A 22,194-nucleotide genomic window follows, 5' to 3' on the forward strand; every position below is an offset into this window, starting at 1 on the left:
TCTTCTGGTTTCTTGTCTGCCGAAGCAAGGTTCAGGGGCACCCCTAAAGACTAGATTTAGGGGTGTTACTGGTAGGTTAAAGGTTGGTACCAATGGGTCCCTTCCCTGGGGTGGGTACACCCCCAATTACGACACCCTGCAATGGGAGGGTGGCATAAGCCTCACCCTGGGTGGCTGGGTTCCCCCCCCCCCCCTGCAAGATGGCGGGGACTGAGAATTGTGCTTCACCTTTCTTACCACACCTGAGGGGGGGAGTTGGCAGAGGGAGGCACACCTCTCTTCCTCACTTGTTTTTTTCCGCCGGTTCTCCCGCCCAAAGTGGGGGGTCAGAACAATTGGGGACCAGTTGCTGAAAGCAGCAAGTGGCCTGGGCAAGCTCACAAAGGCGGAAAGCTTTTGAAGCTTCCCCTTCGTGGACCCTGCCCATCCTTGGGCGAGGTGCCAAGCGGAGGCTTGGCACCTCGTCCCAGGATGTGCATTGTTTCAGGCCCCCGAGAGTAGCAGGCTCTCGACCCCGGGGTTCAGAAACATGTCTGGTGGTGGCAGCTGAAAGCTGCCACTCAGCCTGGACACTAGTGGTAGGTCGTTTTTCAGGGGGCATCTCTAAGATGCCCTCTATGTGCATTTGTCATTACATCCCACACTGGCATCAGTGTGGGGTTAATGTGCTGAGGAGTTTGATACCAAACTTCTCAGTTTTCAGTGTAGCCATACTCTTAATGGCAGCTCTGCACTTACAATGTCTAAGAATGCACTTAGACACTGTGGGGGTACAGGGCTTATGCACCTGTACCCTCACCACTGATATAGGGCACCCAGCTAGAGGGATGACTGATCTATGCCAGGGCAGTGGGTTGTAGGCACGGCACACAGGGATGTGTTCCATGTCGACTCTTCACTTTGTTCTGTACTGAGACACGCAGCCTGCAAAGGCAGTGTGTGAGTGTAAAGGTACAGGACCTCTAAGGGTTGCATAATAAGTGCTGCAGCCCTTAGAGGCCTTCCCTGGTCACAGTGCCCTGGGTACCTCTGGTACCATTTACCAGGGGCTGAACTGTGGCCAGAGATGCCAATTGGGTTTTGGTTTCAATGCAGTTTTAGGGAACGAACATAGGCCCTGGGTACTTGATTAGCAGGAGCCCAGGGCACACTCAGTCAAAGCACATCAGCAGTTCAGCAAAAAGTGGGGGCAACCATGCAGAAACCGAGCACTTTCTCACATGCAGCGTTTCTCAAAGGGCCCCAATGTGTCGTTATCTCAAGGAAGGCGCATCCATGTAATTCTGTTGTTTAACATGTGGCTAAAGTAAGAAGGCCCATTTCGTTGTCCCTTCGTGATTTAAAATGGAATGTGTTTGTCTGCACACTCCTAGGCCCTGCTTTGCCCACAACTAGTACAATCCGTTGCAGGGAATGTCTCTTCAGCTGTCTGAGCGTCCTTTACGCTGTAAGTGAATGCACACTGCTTATGACCTCAGACCCTTGGTGCTTTCTACACATGCTGCTACTGAGGACTAATGGACAGACATTTTGATGGATGGATCCATCATTCTGGTCAATTGATGCCCGAGTATTGTCAGATGCATAAGTACAGGAGGTGTACAGAGGAGCTGTTTGAACAGATCAAAGGTCTTCCTGAGCTCCAACAGACCAACCTGAACTTCTTGTCAAGTCAATGCAAAGTTGCTACAGTGCTCCCGTTGCCTTTTACAAAATGCCTTCAGTACTGTCAGTAATGGAGTTAATGTGGGAGAGAGGCACTCCTACCAACTTAACATATCCACTCTGATTAGGTCAAAATACAGTTTTGAAAGAATCTCCGCTCAACCCCTGGTAGCTATGGCACAGGCAATTCCCAGAAAACTGTGCAATAAGTTCAAGCAGTACCGAAAACCAATAGTTTCAAAGTAAAGAAGAAAACGCAATTATAGTCTCAAACCACATTTAGAAAAATAGAGAAAACATCAGTGAGCACTAAGACACCACGATCAGCACAATAGGTTGAGGGAAACCAACAATAATTTTTTTAAATGTTTTTAGATGAAAAGCTCATAGGAAAAAATCTAGAAACCTGGAAAAGAAGTTTGTGGTGGACTGAGACCTAGATGCAATTCAGGCCGTCCCTGGTAAAGCAGAGGTCAGATACATGAAACAAGCAAAATGTGAAGGGAGGAATGCTTGCAACCTCAGTTTGGACCCAGCTATATTATATGCAAATCAGCCTTGACCCTACTCCTCATGGGAACAGTCCAACCTGAATTGCCAAGCCAGGGCCTCACTGAACCAGAACACAAGCAACCTATGACCGGTTTTGCCCTGCCAGATATAACTTGGTTTCAGTGGCATAGTAAGCACAGGACCCACGTGTGGGTATAAACTTGCCACGTACGGCTGTACATGAAGCACAATAAAGGTAATGAAAAGAATGACTGCAATTTGTCTAACCACTGGCAATTGCTCGAGGTGGCATCCCAACCCATTGTTCTTTTGCCCACCATGTCCCCTCAGTTTGTACCCAGCCATATGCACATCAGCCTTGGCCCTGCTCCTTATGAGAGCATTCCACTCTGAACAGCCAGGCCCAAAGCGAACTGGAACACAAGCAACCTAGGGCCAGCCTCACCCTGATAAGGGCTCATCAGCCAGGTATAGCTTAGCTCCAGTGGCACAGTGAGCACGGGACACACTTCTGGGTATTCCCTTGCCGCTAATGTCAGACCACCAAGCAGGTTGTCCCAGTCAAAGCTTTTACCTTCAGACTTAGTCTCTAACTGCTGGTAAAGCTTTTTCTGCTCAGTCCTGCAGCTCCTCGTGGCAGGCTCCTGGGCACAAGTTCTCGCTCCAGCCAGGTCTCTTGCAGGGTCTAATCATTTTTAATCAGCTGGCCACTCTTGGAGTCAGGTGTTCTGCTTTTTGTGTTCCTTAAGCAGGTAAGCCAAAGGCCAGCAACTTTACCCTTGCAGAGCAGTTCTAGTCCTTGAGTGCCAGCATTATTCAGGGGTCCTTGTGCTAGTCCTCTTTCCAGCAGGAGCCAGGCAGCAGGAGTCAGAAGTTGGAATTCTTCTACTAACAATCTCTCCCTTGTGCTGGGGTTTTTGAGTGGGGGTCGAAAGGTCTACAAGGTAGGCACCTCTACCCAATGCTAGGGTGAGACATCAATCCACCCCTGCCCCAACCCTCTTGCAGAGCATTTTGCTACCGCCCCCCCCCAAACATGATGACTTGAAGTAGTCTTCGAAAGACCTTTCTGAGAGCCTGAAACTATGCCCCTAACTCGCACAGCTGCCTGGTCTCTTCCCTCCAAAACTTCAAAGGGGGGCCTCTCCTGTTTTGTCTCCTGAGATCTGGCAGTCTCCTTATTTTCTGTAGGAGTGAGCCTTCCTGTGCCAGATGCAATGTGAACATACAGATTTCATTCCCAGCCCTTAGTTTCCCAGGTACCAACCCAAGCAAGAACTGTCAAATGGCTCTATTTGGTTGGGAGGCCTTTGAACCAAATCCTTGAATCTGATTAGAAGCGGAGTCAGACAAATAAGAAAAATCCTCATGCACCAGGAGTGCAAATTGGATGTGCACTCTGGGCTCATTTTGACCAAATATCAGTACGTAACACTTGTCTTTAGACCTCAGAATGGTGAAAGTATAGATTTTCACCTATAGTGTGTAATACAGTGAAACACGCACATTTTCAGTCATCGGTACAGCACCAATCCCTGAAGTGTAACTTCTGCGATAGGCTACCTGTGTGCAGATCCCAGGCTGTTCGAATAGAGCTTTCTCAAGATTAGTTAGGCTGTTGTCTCTCCTTCAAGAGCTCAGTTTTGATATTAAATAAAAAAATAAAGCTGACTATACTTCTAGATTGCCAATTTCAGATGAAGTGCTGGAGTATGTATTAGCGGCTTTTGATGCGGTGTCTGATTATGATGAGACATTTTCTGCACAAGAATGGCAAGTTGAATGCAAAAATGATTCCCATTTGGTAGAAGTATGTCAATATATAGTGAATGGTTGGCCTCGCAAGAAACGTTTACCTGCAGAACTATGTCTTTATGCACAAGCGGCTCTAGAATTGTGAACAGCTTGTGGTTTTGTGTTGCGTCATGACTGGTTTATTCCGCCTGAAAGTTTCAGACATAATTTAGTGAGACTGGCTTATGATGGGATTCGGGAAATTTCTGCTACCTTGCTTTTAAGTAAAGTTACTGGTGGCCATAAATAAACACACACATCAGAAAGTTTGTAGATCAAAGCAAATATTGTATTTTATCTAAGTAACATTAGAGGGTTAGTAAAAACCCTTTGCAACCTGTGGTATGACCTGAGGAATGCTGAGAATAGATGGGGTTTGATTTTTCAGGACCCTTTGATCCTTCTGAGCTCTAAACAAAGGTATTTGATAGAGGTGTTTGATTTACCAATCCAAATGTTGTTTTTTTTTCCTGAGGTTAGATATCAGTCAGTGTGATGGATTTCCCCAAAAATATTTTTGCATTAGATGGGACTCTTTTAATTCATTGTTACAGACAATGGCACCCAGTTTGCTTAATCTGAAATGCAAAAATGTTTGGATTTTCAGAAAGTGAAGCACCTGAGAGTGGCACTGTGTAGTCCTTGGAACGATTTAATGGCGAGAGCCAAACTTGGAAAGAGGTTATTCAAACAGCCTTGAGCGATAGGATTTGTATTGAATCATACCTTAGAAAACATTATGGAACTATATTGTCTCTCCTCACAGTACAACGGGTGCATCTTGATTTCTTTTGCTAAGGGAACCTAGGTCTAGAGTAGTGCCTGAATGGCTCAATCAATCAGATGTGGTCTCCAACAAAGTTTTGTAAGATAGTCGGGTCTAGGTGCACATGAAGCAAGACAAAGTAGAAGAATACGATTATCCTAAACACGTGAAAAAGGTGTGTATAGAACTGGACAACTGGGTCACCATCAGAAAACTCTGAGGTAATTAAAGGGGAGACTAAATTGATGTTGCCTGTCAAAGTTAATTTGGTATCCGAGTGAGCAGTTCTAGTGAAGAGAAAAATGGTGGAACAAAAGAGTAGTAGTTCCTCTTTCGAAGAACAGAGACGAGTTATGATGTCTGGGGAAACATCTGGGCATTGCAAACACTGTGATTTGTATTTTGGTTAGAGAATGATAAGCTATGCACTGTACTGAGTGAAAAGGCATATTTGCAATGTTTGAGTATTGGTTTTAATGCTCCATCTAGTTCGACTACTTCATCGGATAGAGAAGTACCAAATAAAAGCAATGTTTAGATGCAGCATGGCAGTACCTTGAGGCTTCTGTCCATGTAAATAGATGTTATACTGTACAAGTGATAGTTGGTTTTGTTTTGGTAACTTTTAAGGTGAAAGGTGGTGATACAGGTGTCTTTTGCACTGTCATTATTACCTTTTGTAAGTTGATGTTACAGGTTATTTTATTGTATTGTTACTATTTATTTTTGTATTCTTACTGGTTCCCCTGCACTGAGTGTATGACGTTCCAGAAGACGAATAATTTTGATTTCTTTATTTGTAGGGTTACCAGGCTCTTTCCTGTGCAGTCATGATAGCTTACTCCGAATAAACGTCTATACTTGGCCAGACCTGTTAGGGTTTGTTGTATCCTATGTTTCTTAGTCCTGGCTGCTCAGCCTGCATGAGTGTGATGTCATGGAATGTTGGGTGTGTGCATGCTTTGAAGGAGTGAGCAGTTGGACTGAGTGGGGCTGAGCAGCAGGATGCTGCTCCCGGTGGGGCACCCTGTACCATCTTACCTGAACCAATAAATCTACTTAACTACATCTCTGGCACCTGGTCTACTTAAGATGACAGTACTTTTCTTCAGTTACAAAAATGGCGACGATTTTGAAAAGAACCACGCGTGAAGAACTAAGAATTTACACAAGGAACTAAAAGAAGATGGCCAGTATCTAAAAGAAGCCTGAAATTTAAGCCTGCGCAACGCCTTGGATGCCCCACCGGTGTCTTTTCCAACAGACAGTCCATAGAGGTATGTGTTGGGCGTTAGACATTAGCTGGCTTGAGTGGCTTGAAACCTCCCTACAGACCGTATAAAATGAACGGTTTTGCTGTGGGATTTCGAGCTGACAATCCACATTTGACTTGCACAGTGCCTATACATGATACAGAAGATCAGAAGATATTTAAACTACCTGATGTTTGAAACCTGCCAACGTACAGGCTATTGGGCTTTGCGTGTTTAACCTGCCTACTATCATTGTGGCTCAAACAGGAACCTCCTTAGTGAACATGCTTTATTGAACGATGCAAAATTGAAACAGACGCTACATTCGGGGGCATGTATCAGGCCCCGGTGTTATTTGTAGTTAAATTGCAGTGTCCCCCTGGTGCGGTGACTTGTGAAATAAACTTTTATGGGAAAAGCGCTTGAGGCCACTGAAACTTTGACGGCTGCCCCTGTTGTAATGTGCATTAGTACTTATTGCACCGTCGAGTGTCGAAGATCCTGATATTCCTGGAACTGTGCTTGCCAGAGCCGGGGTTGTCCCCTGACCTCATTGTGTGAATTTGAACATGTTCGGGAGGACAACGATGAATTTCATTTTGGTACACTACTGAGAAGGATTCTTTCTGCTGCCCATGATCTTTGGGGGTGGGCCTTTATTTTATTTTTAAATGAATTTTGGCACCAGCAGTTTTTCCCTGATCTTGTTGGCTGTTTAACCGTTATCTATATCTTTTAAACACAAACAGCGCGTCTTTGTTTGCACGTGATCCTCGTACCTGTTCCTCAAGCCTTGCAGCGTTGCTTCCTGGAATTTTTGCTGACGTAACTGTATTCGTGCTGTTTGGGATTGTTTAGAGATGCTCTGCTGCTTTAACGCACCGTGAGCCTCCCGGCTCAGTGTCAATTACGTGCCGCCATTTTGCGAGTGGAATTTTCAGTGGCTGATTGCGATCTTCAGCATAGGATGCACCTTGCCAACCACGTCGTTACTTATTAAAGTTCATTCTCAACGGCGCTGTAGATTGAACAACGATGACTTCCTGAAATGTTTAAAAGTATATATATTTTCTGTCAAGGGCGGTTTGCATTGCACTCAAAAACCCGTGTAAACTGCTCCTATTTAACTTAGGTGGCGCATGCGATGCAAATTTGAAGTGTATCGAACATGAAGTTTTTTTTTAACACAAGCACCGATGTACACTCCAAGCTTGCTGCTTAGTTTTGGATATTATTTTCAAGTTGCGGGTTGTAGATGGACTCATTATTTGCACTGTAGATTCCGGGGACATGAAGGCTATCATTGTGTTAGCGAGTGATACGTGAGGGCAGCAATAGTGAGTGGTACATGTGAGCAGTAGGGGAGGGTGTTATTTTGGCAAGTGTTTTGTTTTATGTTGTTCGATGATTTCTTTGGTATTTAATTGTGCTCAGTATGTAAGTGAACATTCAGTGTGGGTGCACATTTTTTGGGGTTTTTAAAGTATTAGTACGTATTACATGTGTACCCCGTGCAGTATTTATTTTTATTTCTCCCTCGCACGTCATGGTTGCGTTGGGAGTGTCCCTCGCACGTCATGGTTGCGTTGGGAGTGTCCTTCACACGTCATGGTAGTGTTAGGAATGTGTTTTGCCTCGCACGTCATGGTTGCGTTGGGATTGTCCTTCACACGTCATGGTTGTGTTAGGAATGTGTTTTGCCTCGCACGTCATGGTTGCGTTGGTGGTGTCCCTCGCACGTCATGGTTGCGTTGGGAGTGTTATTCACACGTCATGGTTGTGTTAGGAATGTGTTTTGGCCTCGCACGTCTGGATTGCGTTGGCAGTCTCGATCACTCGTCAAGGTTGTGTTGGGAAGGTGCAATTGCCTCGCACGTAAGGGTTGCATTGGTAGAGTACTCAACAAATTGTGTTGTAGTTGTCGTGTGCATTATTTTTTTGTCTTTTGCCTCGCACGTCAAGGTTGCGGTGGTAGTGCTCCAGACATTTAGTTCTCCCTTGCGGATCATTTATTGTACGTTATTACTTCCATACTGGAACATGTACACGTTTTTCTTTCATGGTCTTTAGCAGAGGGAGATAGGTGTGTTGAGGTGTTCTTCAGGGGGTATCTGTTTTGATTACTCTGCCTGAAACATATGCAATTTTTAATGAGGAACACCAGTATTTCTTATGCTATATGTTCTTATGTGAACCAGAGGGAAATCAATTATCTCTTATTATTTTATTTGATCTTGTCGATCAGAATATCCTAGAATGCTATTTGATTGATATGGTGAACTAAGAAGGCATTTACTTGTCTAATATGATTTTGTGACCTATCTTTATTTAATTTCCAAGAAACGGAATGTGATTATTTTCTTCGCTATGTTTTTGTTGTTCCTTTTGTTTCTAAAGGAAGGAGATGTGTTGCATCCTATGTTTCTTAGTCCTGGCTGCTCAGCCTGCATGAGTGTGATATCATGAAATGTTGGGTGTGTGCATGCTTTGAAGGAGTGAGCAGTTAGACTGAGTGGGGCTGAGCAGCAGGATGCTGCTCCCGGTGGGGCACCCTGTACCATCTTACCTGAACCAATAAATCTACTTAACAACATCTCTGGCACCTGGTCTACTTAAGATGACAGTACTTTTCTTCAGTTACAAAAGGGTTAATGTTTTGCATTCACAGCACCACATGGTGTTACTTAACAGAGACCTTCTGCCAGAGAACAGAGGTTGAAACATAACTACAAAGTGTGGATTGAGCCTGCCTACATCTAAGGAGATTCTGACCTCAGGCGCAGCTCCCAGCCCACTATGCTTTGCTGATCGGCCTTCTAGCTCCCAAGCAACCCTGAGTCCTCCTCTCGTACCTGCACAGGCCCTTAAAGTTTGTGGAGGGAATCCCAAGACAGCCTCCTCCATTTTGTAGCCCCAGCTTGTCTGTGCCCTAAACAACCAACTGAGCAAAAGACTAAGAAAGTGGTAAGAACACAATCTTTGTGCTGTGTATTCCTGAAACGTTAAAACTGCTTTTTCATCTACCTGTGACTTTTTAAATTAACCTCTTGGTTTCTGTGCTTTTTGTACTTTAAAACTGCTCATTTCTTTCTGCCTGTGACTGTTAAATTTCTCTCCTAGTTTTTCCCTCATACTATGCTAAAGCCTGTAAAAGGTAATCTATCCCTCCTCTCTTTTTTATAAGGTAAAAAGGAAAAATACCCCTCGGAGGCAAACCGGAGTGTGTTAAAGTGACTGCTTATGGTTTAATCTGTGTGTTTGGAAAGTGTATGCAGAACTCTTTTTCTAGCCCCAAAAAAAAAAAGTGCTTTATGTGTACGAAAATCAGCATTTTTAGTGGCTTTGTATCTGGGCCTTACCTGAAGGATGGAACAGGAACTACAAAGTATGGATTGGATCTTCCTGTATCCAAGGAGTTTCTGGCATCAGAAGCAGCTACCTGCCCATCAATTTGTGTATAAGGTCACATGCCCCTTAAATAGGTTTCTTAACGTTTGTTGCATCTGTGCTCTGATTGGTTCCTAGGGCTAGGGTTTCTATTGGACTCTGGGTTTAGCTTTTGATTGATTTACAGCTCACCCATTGGTCCTAGGGCTAGGGTTCTGATTTGCTAAAGGTCACCTGACCTAGGGCTATTTTACCTTGGGGCTCAGGGCATCGAGACAAATGATGGTGAGGACAAATGCAGTTTTTCCATTCATCAGCCACCACCTTAACTTATCAAATCCCTCAAACATAATTACACACTCACCGAAAATGCACTTTTCTCCAAAGATGGTCCTTGGATTCACACTAATAAGTCCTTAGCTCAGTCCTGGTAGAGTTGTAAAGAGCAGTCAGGCTTTATTAGAGAAAAGCCTTTCAGAGTGCCAACATGGACAATAAGTCATTGAAACGACTCAAGAGAAATCCAACATTTAATTTATAAAACTAGAATGTATTTTTATCTTAAGTTAGACTACAAAACTAACGGAACAGCATACATATTACTTGAGATAGAGATTTTTGATGCAATATGAAATCAGTGCAGAATAATACATGAAAAAGACAACATTGCGGTCAGTGGCAAGAACCACTTGTAACAATTGGTCACTTGCAAGCTGAGTTACGTGGAACCCTTACAGGGTTACGGTCATGCGGGCCCCCTCGGCCAAGCCCAGTCAGTCAGATCAATTTTACGTAGTTCATGGAGTCACTGTGCAGTTGTTGTAGCTTTCTGTGGTGCGGAACAAGAGCTGCATGGGTGCTGATTTTATCGCAAACACGGTGCTACAAGAAACAGAATGCAAAAACACAACAGATACACAGCTTCTGACGTCGGGTGGAAGTTGCACAGTGTTCACTGTAGGTGCTATATCGAGTGTGGTTGTTGGTTATTGTATTGGTGACCAGCAAGCCGTTGCAGCGGTAAGCACAGCGAAAAGGTCCTGGAACTTCACTGGGTCCGGGGGGGTCTCAGCGGGCTGAACATTTTGGGCACGTGAGACTGCATTTCCAACAATACACTGGACCACCTGGATTTGGGTGATCCCATAGAGGACTCTGTGCCCAGCAATTCTTTGGATACGGGAGTGTTTTTACCTGCAGTTTGCAGGGGACTAGTGCTACTGGTCCAGGGGAGTTTGAGGGTGTTTCTGGCTTATGGAGGGGTCCCTCCCTTCTGGAGTGCCAAGTTTTAGCCAAGGATGAGGGTTGTTCACTCCATTCCACATCTTTTGCCACTTGGACAAACTAACCCTCTTTTGCTTTGGTGCTGTGGGCAAAGTCGGCAACAGTGGTCTCCTCTGAGTCCTTCCTTGATGCAAGTTCAGATCCCATGTTCTGGTGTTAGGGGAGGGGGTCCCTTCAATATTAGAGTTAGGGGTGTGGGAGCTAGTAGCCAATGGGCAGCTAATCCCTGCACCTAGTCCCCCCCCCCCCCCCGAGATGACCCCATCCCATGGTGTAGGTCACCTTTTCTAACCAGAATCCTCTATTTTGCCACTCGTGGAGATGGTAGAAATGAAATTGTGATGTACGGACCAGGCTGCTCACCCTGGAACTGTGGCCAGGCTTCTGGGGGTGTGCCCTTCCCTGCATAGCTAATTTCCTGCCTGCCATGGTGCAGTTGTTCCTTGGGCAGGGGGAGAACTGTCTCCTCCTCTGGGAGTCAGCCCTGGTGCATATCCGAGGTGGGTGCAGCCTTTGTAGTTCACGGTCTTGATATGCCACTTCACTAGCCCGCTTGTTAAGATGGAGGTTTGACGTCCTTCCTGCCAAAGCTCTTTGTTCCTGACTCCTGGGAGTGATCATACTGCCTGGCAGGAGGTCTGAATCCTATCTTGGTGATTGCAGGTATGGGAAAGCGCGAGCTGGTTGGCCAGAGAACAGTGAAGCTGGAACAAGCAGGTGGGAAACCTCTAAGGTCACCACCTGGGTGCATACCACGTCACCCAGGGCTCAAGATTCATGTCCGGGTGAGAAGGCACGTTGTTTGATACCAAACATGACATACTTTGGTGGTAATATAATGGAGCTGCCAAACTCGAATGCCCAGGTGGCATCCCATGTTATTCTATCGACCGCTAACACTTGTAGTATTTTCCAATGGGGAACGGCACTATAGGGACATATAGGCTAGCACTTGTATGTCCTCACCTTTAATATACTGCACACTGCCTCCTGGGCTGAGGAGGCATGCCTTACGGGTGCTTGACATGTATTACAGGTAGTGCATTTAACTGTGCCACACATGGTGAGGGCACAGTTGAATTTGAGCAGTTTGCTCTGCTCCTGCAGTCTGCAATTGCAGGCCTGCTGTCAGTAGTTTGCTTGGGTCACCAGGGTGGCATAAATCTGTGCTGCAGCCCTGGGGGCCCCTTTACATCTATACCTTGGGTACCCCGGTACCATATACTAGAGACTTATAAGGAGGTAAAGTTCTTGCCAATTGGGATTGCCAAAACACATCACCACCCCCTTTACCATTCATCCTCCACTCACCAACAGCACTTAACTTACAAATCCTTCTCAGAAAACCACTACATCAAAATCTGCTCTGACTATTCCACAAAAACAACATACACACCAACACATCAAAATCTCTCACAGACTTTCATAATACATTCTGTCACAAGTTCGAAACATACTCCTACTCCCACCCTCATGATTACACAAATAAGACGCATCCTAAACCATCTTTACTTCAAAAGTTTCTATCTCCACCAACACTTATCACTAATACTCCAACACAATAACTCTCATTTACTCGCCTCTCATCAATTGCACAATTTAGAGCCTTGACCCACATGCTCCACATCCACCCCGAACCCATACCCAAACAAAATAAACATGCCACTCTTCACAATTTCGCATCTCCATGTTTATTATACAACAAGACTACTTTACGAAAATAGCACAGGTCACCAACTCACTCTCAACTCACTCTCAACCACCATCTCCATCACCTGCATACGCAGACCCAACAAAATGCCTATGAAGCATGCTGGACAAGAAATAAGATATAGAAAAACAACACTCTTGCTATCCTCATAGAATTAATACCAGCACTAATGACACTCCTGCTACAAGTTCAAAAATTCTGCTCACTATTCTAGAAAACAGTCACGCCACCACACCAAAACACAATCCTACTCTGACTACTAATAAATGCTTGATGACTCTAAAACCAGCACCACATCTGCCCTCTACTCACTGACACACAAACTGACTTACTACTCATAACTGAGTCATGGTTGGGAGATGACATGGCTTCAGTGTTGCATGAAGTAATTTCTCCAGGCTATCAAACTATCACACTGAATCATATAGGCAAAACAGGAGGTGGGCTAGCTGTTATATTCAAGCAAACAATACATCTCACCAAAACTGATGACTTTTCCATACAGGGTTGTGAGGCCCTCATCACCAGATGCAACCCTACCCAAACTTCCTCCTGTAACTTCCTTCTCCTTTTGCAGACCACAACCTAGCAATGCAACATTCCCAGACACGTTTCTAGAAACAGTTTCAAACCTTATAACGCTACACTGCAACCTATGCATTCTTGGTGACCTAAACATTTGGTTTCACAAACCCAATATGTCCCATATTCAAAATCTATCATCCTAGACCTAGTCACACTAAACCTACATCTGATTGTACACAAACCCTTACACATCGCTGGACACATCCTAGATGTCATTATTGCAAATCCAGAAATGGTTACCTTTCAAAGGATTATTCCAGTCACATGGTAATATCACCATTTGGTACCTTACCAACATAAAGCACCTCAAATCAACACACATAACAGCACCTTGTATATATCCACCTATCGACTGTGGAACTAACTCAATTTTGAATACTTAGAAACCACTAACATCCAGCACAGATCTAGATGCAATAAATTCAGTTCAAAAACTTTGAGTGGCTACAGGAAGCTTTTGATGCCCTAATACCACTAAGGACAACAAAAGAGGGCAAAAGAAAACAAGCACCTTGGAGAAATACAGAACTAAAAATGATAAAACAGTTTAGAAAGCTGCAACGCCCATGGCTCAAAACAAATCGTAATCAAGGTAAACTTTACCAATGCAAACTTAGCAGACTATACAAGTTGAAAAGCTAAAAGAAGGTTCGATTCAGACAGAATTAAAAATGCTAAATGTGCAAATAAAGAACTTGATAACATTCTCACTGAATTTCATAAACCTAAATGCACAGAAGAAAGTCATCCCATTACTCAAGAATATACTGACAAACTGGCAAATCATTACACAGCCAAAGCAGACAAGTTGTACTCCTATTTAAAACAAAGGAAAACGGGAAGTGCCAATCCATTTTCAAAAACATTCCCCCCAAGAGCAGGCTAATCCAGCCTCTGCATTCCTTCAAACCAGTATCACAAAGTGAATTTGTGGTTCCGGTCAAAGCAAGCAGGGCAGCAAGCTGCCCATCTGACTCTTGTCCACCACAAATCTTCAAAAACATTCTTTTAACTACCTCTGCTGCCACACCAGTAAAAATAATCAGCAATATTTCTTATAGGAATCTTTCCAGAAGACCTAAAAAAGGCATCATACTCCCATTATTAAAGAAGGCAAACCAGGACACTCACGACCCTCAACAACTACAGACTAATTACAAACTGACTTTCTCTGGTTAAACTGATGGAAAGAGCAGCATTTGCCCAGATGTCACTATTCAGTGAAGATCACTAAATACTGTCAGACTACCAAACAGGATACCACCCAGGATGAGGTTGAGAGTTTGCCCTCATCACCATCTGGGATGACCTTAAAAACACAGTAGACCAGAACCTGGGTTATTTTCAGCTAGGGTTACAGAACTTCTACAAAAGTTTGATCAGGCATTATTCTATGTCGATGACCTATAGGTTTTTTTTTTGTAAACCTTTTTATTGGATTTTACAGTTACCGTACAGGTTATACAACAGTTATTAGTGTTCAACATTGCACAATTTTCATGCCCTATGTAAGTGCGGATTCATTCATTTCTACATTTCCACAGTGAATAACTGCGCGTCCATTGAGAGGGGGTGGCATGCTGCGCGTGTGAGGCAGGCCTAGATGTATGCCTGTATGGGGGTGTTGGGAGGCTTAATGGAATAACCCTTCCTTAGGAGCGAGTGTTGGACCTATGCTGCCTATGTGTGGCAGTTCAAGAGGACGATCCATGTGTACAACGGAACTGGGGAAATAGAACTCGGGGAGATGCGGGCGGGGGATGGGTGGGGGGTAGCTCCTCGCCGGTCCACTATCAGCAAGCGGTGATTTTCCTTCAGAGGAAGTGGAATGATCTACTCTGGGAGGTCGGGGTGGCCTAGTTTGGGCAGGGCTTGTGAGGGTCGAGGTGTGTTTGGTCTTGGCTCCGTCTGGGTGGCTTGTGGAGTCTCCCTGGGGGTGGCTTGTGTTTGTACAAAGTTATGGAGTAGTGACAATTCCATCGATATGGGTAGTAAACGTAAGACATCCTTGGTATCTTGTAGATAGGTAGGTACATGTTCAATCTGCCCACAAACTTAACATTCTAAATCTATAGACATTGGCACAAAGACACCGTGGGAACAAAGGACTTTTCCCAATTGTAATAGTGAAAATTTGATTTACCTGATCGTAAGCCCGTGTAAATATCGATATGTAGGCATGACTACCCGCAAAGTTAGACAACGGATGCTTGAGCATAAGAGTACATTTAGATGCAAGAAAACAAACACCAGGTTAACACGACATTTTCTTGAGGCCAATCACCAAGCCAACGATTTCACTTGGACGGTTCTAGAAAAACCTTTTGTACCGTCTCATGTCAGTGGTGCATCTCATTTTTTGTTCCATAAAGAACAAAGATGGGTCTTCAAAATTCACAGTGATTTAGAAGGCCTAAACGATGGCATCCCATGGTCTTCTTTATAATGTACACTTTTTGCAGTTTTGTCTTTACATTCTCTTAACTGCCAACATATGCTCATCAGCGAAAATACTGTAATGGCATGTATTTTCATGCCGGTTTTGTAGTAAGCTAGTCGGTGTGGTGCAGCTCCATCTATCACAGACCTAGCACAGATAATTGAGGTTATTTTTATACCCATCCGATCAGCATGCTACACACGTGGTGGACCTCACAATGTTTTATAGATTCAAGTGTATGCACACATAAAAAAACACATAAAAAAACGCTTACTCAAACTAAACGCTTATTTGTTTTCCTTCCTTTCCAATGAAGCTTTGAATAAGGCGTTATTCTTAAGGAAGTGTCCAAGATATTAAGCTTTGGACCTTTTTTACATATACCAGCCTCTTGAATAAACATTTTTTGGATTTGTTAAGTTTCTCCCACTGTCATGATCGATAAAGCTAACATTTTTCAAAACTACTACTTCCCAGTTTGCTCACGTCATTTTGTAGTTTTGGAACGTTACTATACACTGATTGGTTACATATTTTCTGCCGATGACGTCACACGATGGTCATTGGTTGATTGATTTACACGCAATTTTGCGTGCTTCGCTGTTGTTTAAATGACCGCGATTCAGACCTTCCGTTACCTCCCAAACGGCTCAGACATATCTCGAGGTACAGACGGAGAGGTAGGCGAACGTCTTCTCTGTAATGAGTTTTGTTAAGAACTTGTCGCGCGTTCTGTTTTAGAGCGATGGATTACTAGTCCGTGATTGAGTCTCCTTTGGGTTTCGCCCGTAGCTTACCAAATGGACAGTTCATTAATATCCCTAGTACTGTCACACATTTGTAGAGCTTGCCTACACAGATTTGATTACATGCACCGTAGTTTTTAAACAAACAGTGTACAACTGTAGAGATAAAGAACAGACGCCCGAACTACCTTATATATCGTCTTTCTGTTTGATGAGTTGTCTAGCAGAGTGTTTGAACGGATGTCTTGTTTTTCTGGATCCCAAATGCGATCCTTCAAAACCAATGATTTTTGGCATAGTGCTAACGAGAGATCTCTCTCCTCTATAACCATATTGTCGCAACCCTTCCCTCTATTTTACAGGGCGGGGCCTCCCTTAACCTGAGTCAGCACCGGGTGAGGTGAGGCTTACTCCTCGTGCTAATCAGGTAAGCGCTTGGAGATATGTTATTGGTCTTGTCCAATATATACTATCAAATCAAGAGAGTGAATGATTAAACTTGCAGTTGTTTCCTTTTTGTGTACAGGTAATTCATATATACTGATCGCACGAAGAGTTATACACCACGAAGGTTGTATTTTATGCACTTATTTTTTGTCACATTTATTGTTGCAGTAGCAATACAAGTATGTTATAAGGTCCTGAAGAAAGCCATTTGACCATTGGGTCAAGAAGGCTGAAACATGTCGACCGTATTGACACACAGCCTATTTGTTAAAAGCTGTTTTTGCACCAATTTTTATTCAAAGGATTAGTAGGAATATTTTGAATAAAATTCCCCTTTTTTCCTCTAAATCCTTTGTTTAAATTTTCACGTTTCTGCACTGCACCTATCATATATCATTTCTGATACATTTTTTGACTAAACCAGTGATCTTTGCTGTCTTCTTTTTTCCCCTTCCCGGGTTACATTCAGGTGATCTGGTTGACACCTACACCACATGGAACACCTCTTGTTGGAGAGGTTTATAGTGGTGGGAAGGATGGATATCCAGATGATGATACTGACCAATCACTGGTTGTTGATGGAAATCCTACATAGTCGAACAGCACTTTAAAGCTTCTTTCCTGCCTTTTGCATGTTTTCTATTTGTCTCTCTTGAATGTGCAGACCACCAGACTTCCTTGGTTTATTAATTATTGAATAGGGGATTGAGTCTGTTGTTTGGTCTTTAAATAGTCCCTTGGACCCTCCCTAATTGTTTTCAAATTAAAAGACTGTACACAGTAGTAAGAGCCACTCACAATCAAGGTTGTCACATTAAGATCAGCAAACTCCAGTGCTAGCAGCAGAGCAAGCGGCTCCGCTAGCTGGGCGGTACAGTCCCCTAGTGCCTGCTTGTGCACGACACTGGACGTGAACTCACTGTTCACTATGGTACCTGCCACTATAGTGCATGCTGCCGAGTAAGAATGTTTTGATCTGGTCGCCGGTTGAGCAGACCGTCGGTATAAATGATACAATGATAGTCCTCGAGCGGACGCATTGACAGAGGAGCAGGATGAACAAATTCATACTGTAAGAACACCTGAGTTTGCAATGAGGAGTCAAAGATCTAGGTGACATCAGATGATCTCCACAAAGTAGCCCATTGTATCCAACGCGGATGTAAAGCTTTTGAGTTTGATACACTGGCTTTCGTCGCAGCCTCAAGAGCAGGATATTGTGTTACAACCATCATGCGTTTTCCTTGCATTCGTTTATGTTCCTTCAGGATAGCCATCTGGACTGCGGTCAATACGTTTTCAGCGGTTGAAAAACGCATTTCAGCCGAAGTGTAAAAATTTGGCTTGTAAGCTATAGGTACTGTATCTCCTTCATTAAATGTCAAGTAGGTGAAACTCACTGCCCTGCCCCTGGCACAATTTATATCACCAGGTTTGTGTGGTTATCACGCGTTAACAAGTATTTAGATTCAAGAAGATCAGACTGTCCCGGAATACTGTACTTGTTATGTGGATGGTTCTGGCTTCCCCGCTGCCTCCCCTCCCCCCCGGGTTGACTTTATTGACCTCCTGATCGGCACCATTTAGACTGTTTCTCACCTTGAGTTTTGTTTTTTGTTTGTTTTTTTAGTTCTCTTCAAAATTTAAAAATGTCTGTATCCTGTCTAACTTTTGAGTTGCCGAGAATAATTCTATATTCCTGCTGTGCCTTTGGAGATCAGTTGCTGCTCTGCGACGCTATGTAATTGACTGGCACAAACTAGCGGCCGGCCCTGGTGGTTGTAGACCCATGTCTGTAATATTGACTCTCTGCACAATAAAGTTTTTCAAAAAAAAAAAAAGATCAGACTGCAAGGATTGCAGAATAGCTGAATGTTCCGGAAGCCAGCAGGCTTTTGTAAATGTAGGTTGTATCAAGGCATACAGCTGCTTGATACGCTGGGCATAATCGGGAATGTAAGTTTGTCCGAAGTTTAAAAATCCCAGCAAAGATTGCAATTTTTTCAGGGTTGTAGGAGAGCGCAAACGTGCGCACTTCTCCAAGAAGTGAGGCGTCAGGCCTCTACCTTCATTATTGAGCTCATAGCCCAGGAACAACACTGTGTACTCCTGCAATGTCGGATTTTGCAAAGTTAAATTTGTAACCGTAGTCTGCAAACAAAACTATGATGCGGTCCACGCGACAAAGATGCGGCCATAATTAGTCGTCCGTGAGATAAATATCATCAACGTACGAGTACGCATCAGGGTCTGTCGTCTAACAGAGAGACCACAGGTGCGGCAAAAACACCTGGGCTGTTTTTGTAACCCATGGCCAATCTTGTAAATTGTTTTTGTTTACCGCCCAATGTGAATGCTGTCCATTGACTACTTATATAGAGGACAGATTGTGGCTAAAAAGTCATTGGAAATGTCAAGTGTAGTTTTATATTTTTTACGCACAAGACTGTCTACAAGTCCTGAGCTATGGGTATTCTGAACCGCACAATTACGACAATGAGAGTTCAAATGTCGGTAATCCAAACTAAGCGGTAAGACCCATCTGGTTTGGTTACTGTAAAAAGAGGGTTATTCATCGGTGACACGCATGTCTTAATCACTCCTTGATACTCTAATTGTTCAAGAATTTCAGAAACGGGAGCTTTAGCTTCCCGCCAGATGGGATATTGGGGTTGTGGCTGTGGCATAGACCACAAGGCTATCTCATGAGGCGGAGAGGTTTCATCCCAGCCCACCTGAGTACGGTACAGAGCCGGTGCAAGCACCAAAGCCCACTCTTTCACAAAAGCCATTGTTTTTTTCCTTGGCTACATTGTGTGAAAAACTAGGGAGAATGACCTCGTCCCCTCAAGGAGCGGCTAAAACAAAAGGCGGGGGCAAGTCTGACTCAGCTAACAAGATGTCATACGAAGAAATCAGATTTTCCCAAAAAATACCCTTTAATAACACGTTGTATATCACCTTCAATTAAAAATACAATTTCATATAATCTATCAGGGGGAGCCACTCTGGTGTCAGCAGTTTCTACTGTGATGAAAGTGTCAGTTGGTGTCTCCTCCAGAAATGGATGCAGTGCTTGCCGCACTATGGTAACCTCCGCTGCGCTGTCTAGCAGCGTTACTGCCCAAGTCAGATTCCGAAGGCGGGTTCTCACCGTCTGTGGCATATCTCGCTGTTAAAGTAGCAACTTTTTTTTTCTGAAACGGAGTGCGCTGGCTAGGAAAATCGCCCTGCTTTCCTTTACCATCAGTCTGTCGAGGTTGCGCGCGTCCTTGCGGGGCACCTCAACCTCTGCCACGATTCTGGCAATCACCTCCACCGGCTTGTGAGCCTGATGTTTCCTGTGAAGAAAGAGGAGAACGCTGAGCAGGGATCTGAAACCTATCAGGAGACCTAATTATCGCGCAGTCGCGCAGATCAGAAGTGCGCTCAGAGGGCTCGGGTACCGGTGACGCTGTACGTGACCCTTGTTTTTGTTGTTGCTTCCCCTGTTTTTAGGTCTCTCCTTAGCCAGTGCATGCGCTGCTCTGGCGAGACATTTAGTGAGTGGGCTTTAAAAAGCCGACCACAGCTTTTTGTGTGGCCTAGAGCGTGCGGTTACGCGCACAGTTACGAGCAGAGGCGCCATCTGGCTTTCCTCTCTCGACATGGCTCATTAAGTGCATTGCTCGCAGGCACCCTTGCAGCCCGTGATCGTGATCACTTTCACTTTGATGGCCGCGCGGCCAATGCTTGTTATACACGCTATTTAGTTAGCAGAGCGTCATGTGACTCAGATTGAATCCTGCTGGCAGCATAGGCACAAGATTACCCCTGGTGAGTGGTAAGTCAAGCGTTTACCACTTTTACAATCTCTTTTTGACATCCTTTTATTTAAGGTAACCAGCGCTTGTTGACCGTGGCTCGTGCTCACCTATAGTCGGCCATACGACTCGTTCAATCGAGGCCATGTGATTGGAGCTTGTGACACGGGATCCTTTCTTTGTGCGCGTGGTCCCAGTGCATGCAACTCTTCGCGCTACGGCTGTGACGGTTTTGTTCGGAGGCTCGTTCGTAGGCAGCATGTGAAGAATATCGCTCGCAATGAAGGCTTGCGCTCGCATTAACGATGGAAATGCCTCTATTTTCCACAAGGTCTATTTCAAGCGCCTCAGTTAGGCTAAATCACCATCATCACCCCCGTCACTGGCCATACGGTACGCCCTAACTATAAACCCACTTATCTGTAGGCCATTAACGTGTTGGTACACATCTACGCATGAAGAGATAACAGCCCACTTGGATGGCCCCTCGTCACCAATTCATGTTGTATTCAAGGGTCCTTCAGCTGCAAAATACTTGAACATGAGTTTATTAATTTCACAGTTTTCCATACGTGGTGCTCCCCCTTCCTGGCACTCTTACTGTTCTGAAGGAATCTCAGCAGAACAACATAACTGTATGGTGTCAACATTCTATATACACAATCAAATACATGAATGTGAAGTAAGTGAGATCACAACACATGCGTTCTGAATAAAGTACTACATTTATGCCAAATTTGGTGTAATTCTGTGCAACCAATTTTATCCTATACGGGATAGGACTTTTTTCTATGGGATTAACATGTAAAATCACATTTTTGGGACCACACATGATGGATCAGCGCAGCACCTTCCACAAAAGAATTGAGGTGGATGTGTGTTTTAAGTTTCATGCAGATTTGTCAGACAGCGCCATATAGGTATGTATATAATTATTACAAAATTCAAAAGAGACATTCCCAAAACGAAGGGTTCTTATTTCCAAACTACTCTACTATTCAGAGTTTGTTTAGTGTTTTAGTTTTCTTTCCCCTGAACTCTGTGCTTTAATCCCGGCTTAAATGTTAGCTGCTGCCTTATCATTTGACACAACCCGCATGTATCCAGTAAAAAAGCACTTCCACTAAGAATTGCTTTGTGTGTGAACTTTCTTTATATTTTCCGTAGTGACTCAATGGAACTGTTTACATATGCTAAAACATGCAAGAGAAATGCAAACCAGATGTTGCTTTAATTAGTCAGATAACAAGTAGTCAGTAACCTCAATTGACATAGGAAATTAAACTATTGAAGCCGAACGGCATTCTTCGAGATTTTTTTTTCTTTTTAGGATAGGACTGGAAATCATTAACCACAAAAGGCGCTGAAGCAGTTTAATGATTATTTTATTCAAAGAAAAAATAAGAGAGGGCCTTCTGAGGGTCCAAAAGGAGTGGGGCGTTTGATAAATACGACCCAGCTTCGTCCCAGCTGATCAGCTGATAGACGTATTAGTGGGAAAGGTATTGTTGGGCAGGAAGCAGCAGGTGTCATTCTATGTAGAATCGGTTAGGCATTGTAGTTTGACATTGTCCACTGAGATGTATCTGTTATCTTTGCGACCAGGCAGCAGTGGTAAAATGACTGTAGGAGTACTCTTCACGCCAAGCACTGGGACCGGTGCACGATAAGAGGGGCCAGACACTTTCTTGTTCTCCACCTTCTCATGGACCAGGTCTCTGATTTTGGGTAGCCAGCCGACTACCGGAATCTGCAGCACCGCTTCAGTGGCGAGGGTAAATGTTCCATTGCAAGACCGTC

Source organism: Triturus cristatus, chromosome 4_1 (genome assembly GCF_964204655.1).
Source record: "Triturus cristatus chromosome 4_1, aTriCri1.1, whole genome shotgun sequence".
NCBI lineage: Eukaryota > Metazoa > Chordata > Amphibia > Caudata > Salamandridae > Triturus > Triturus cristatus.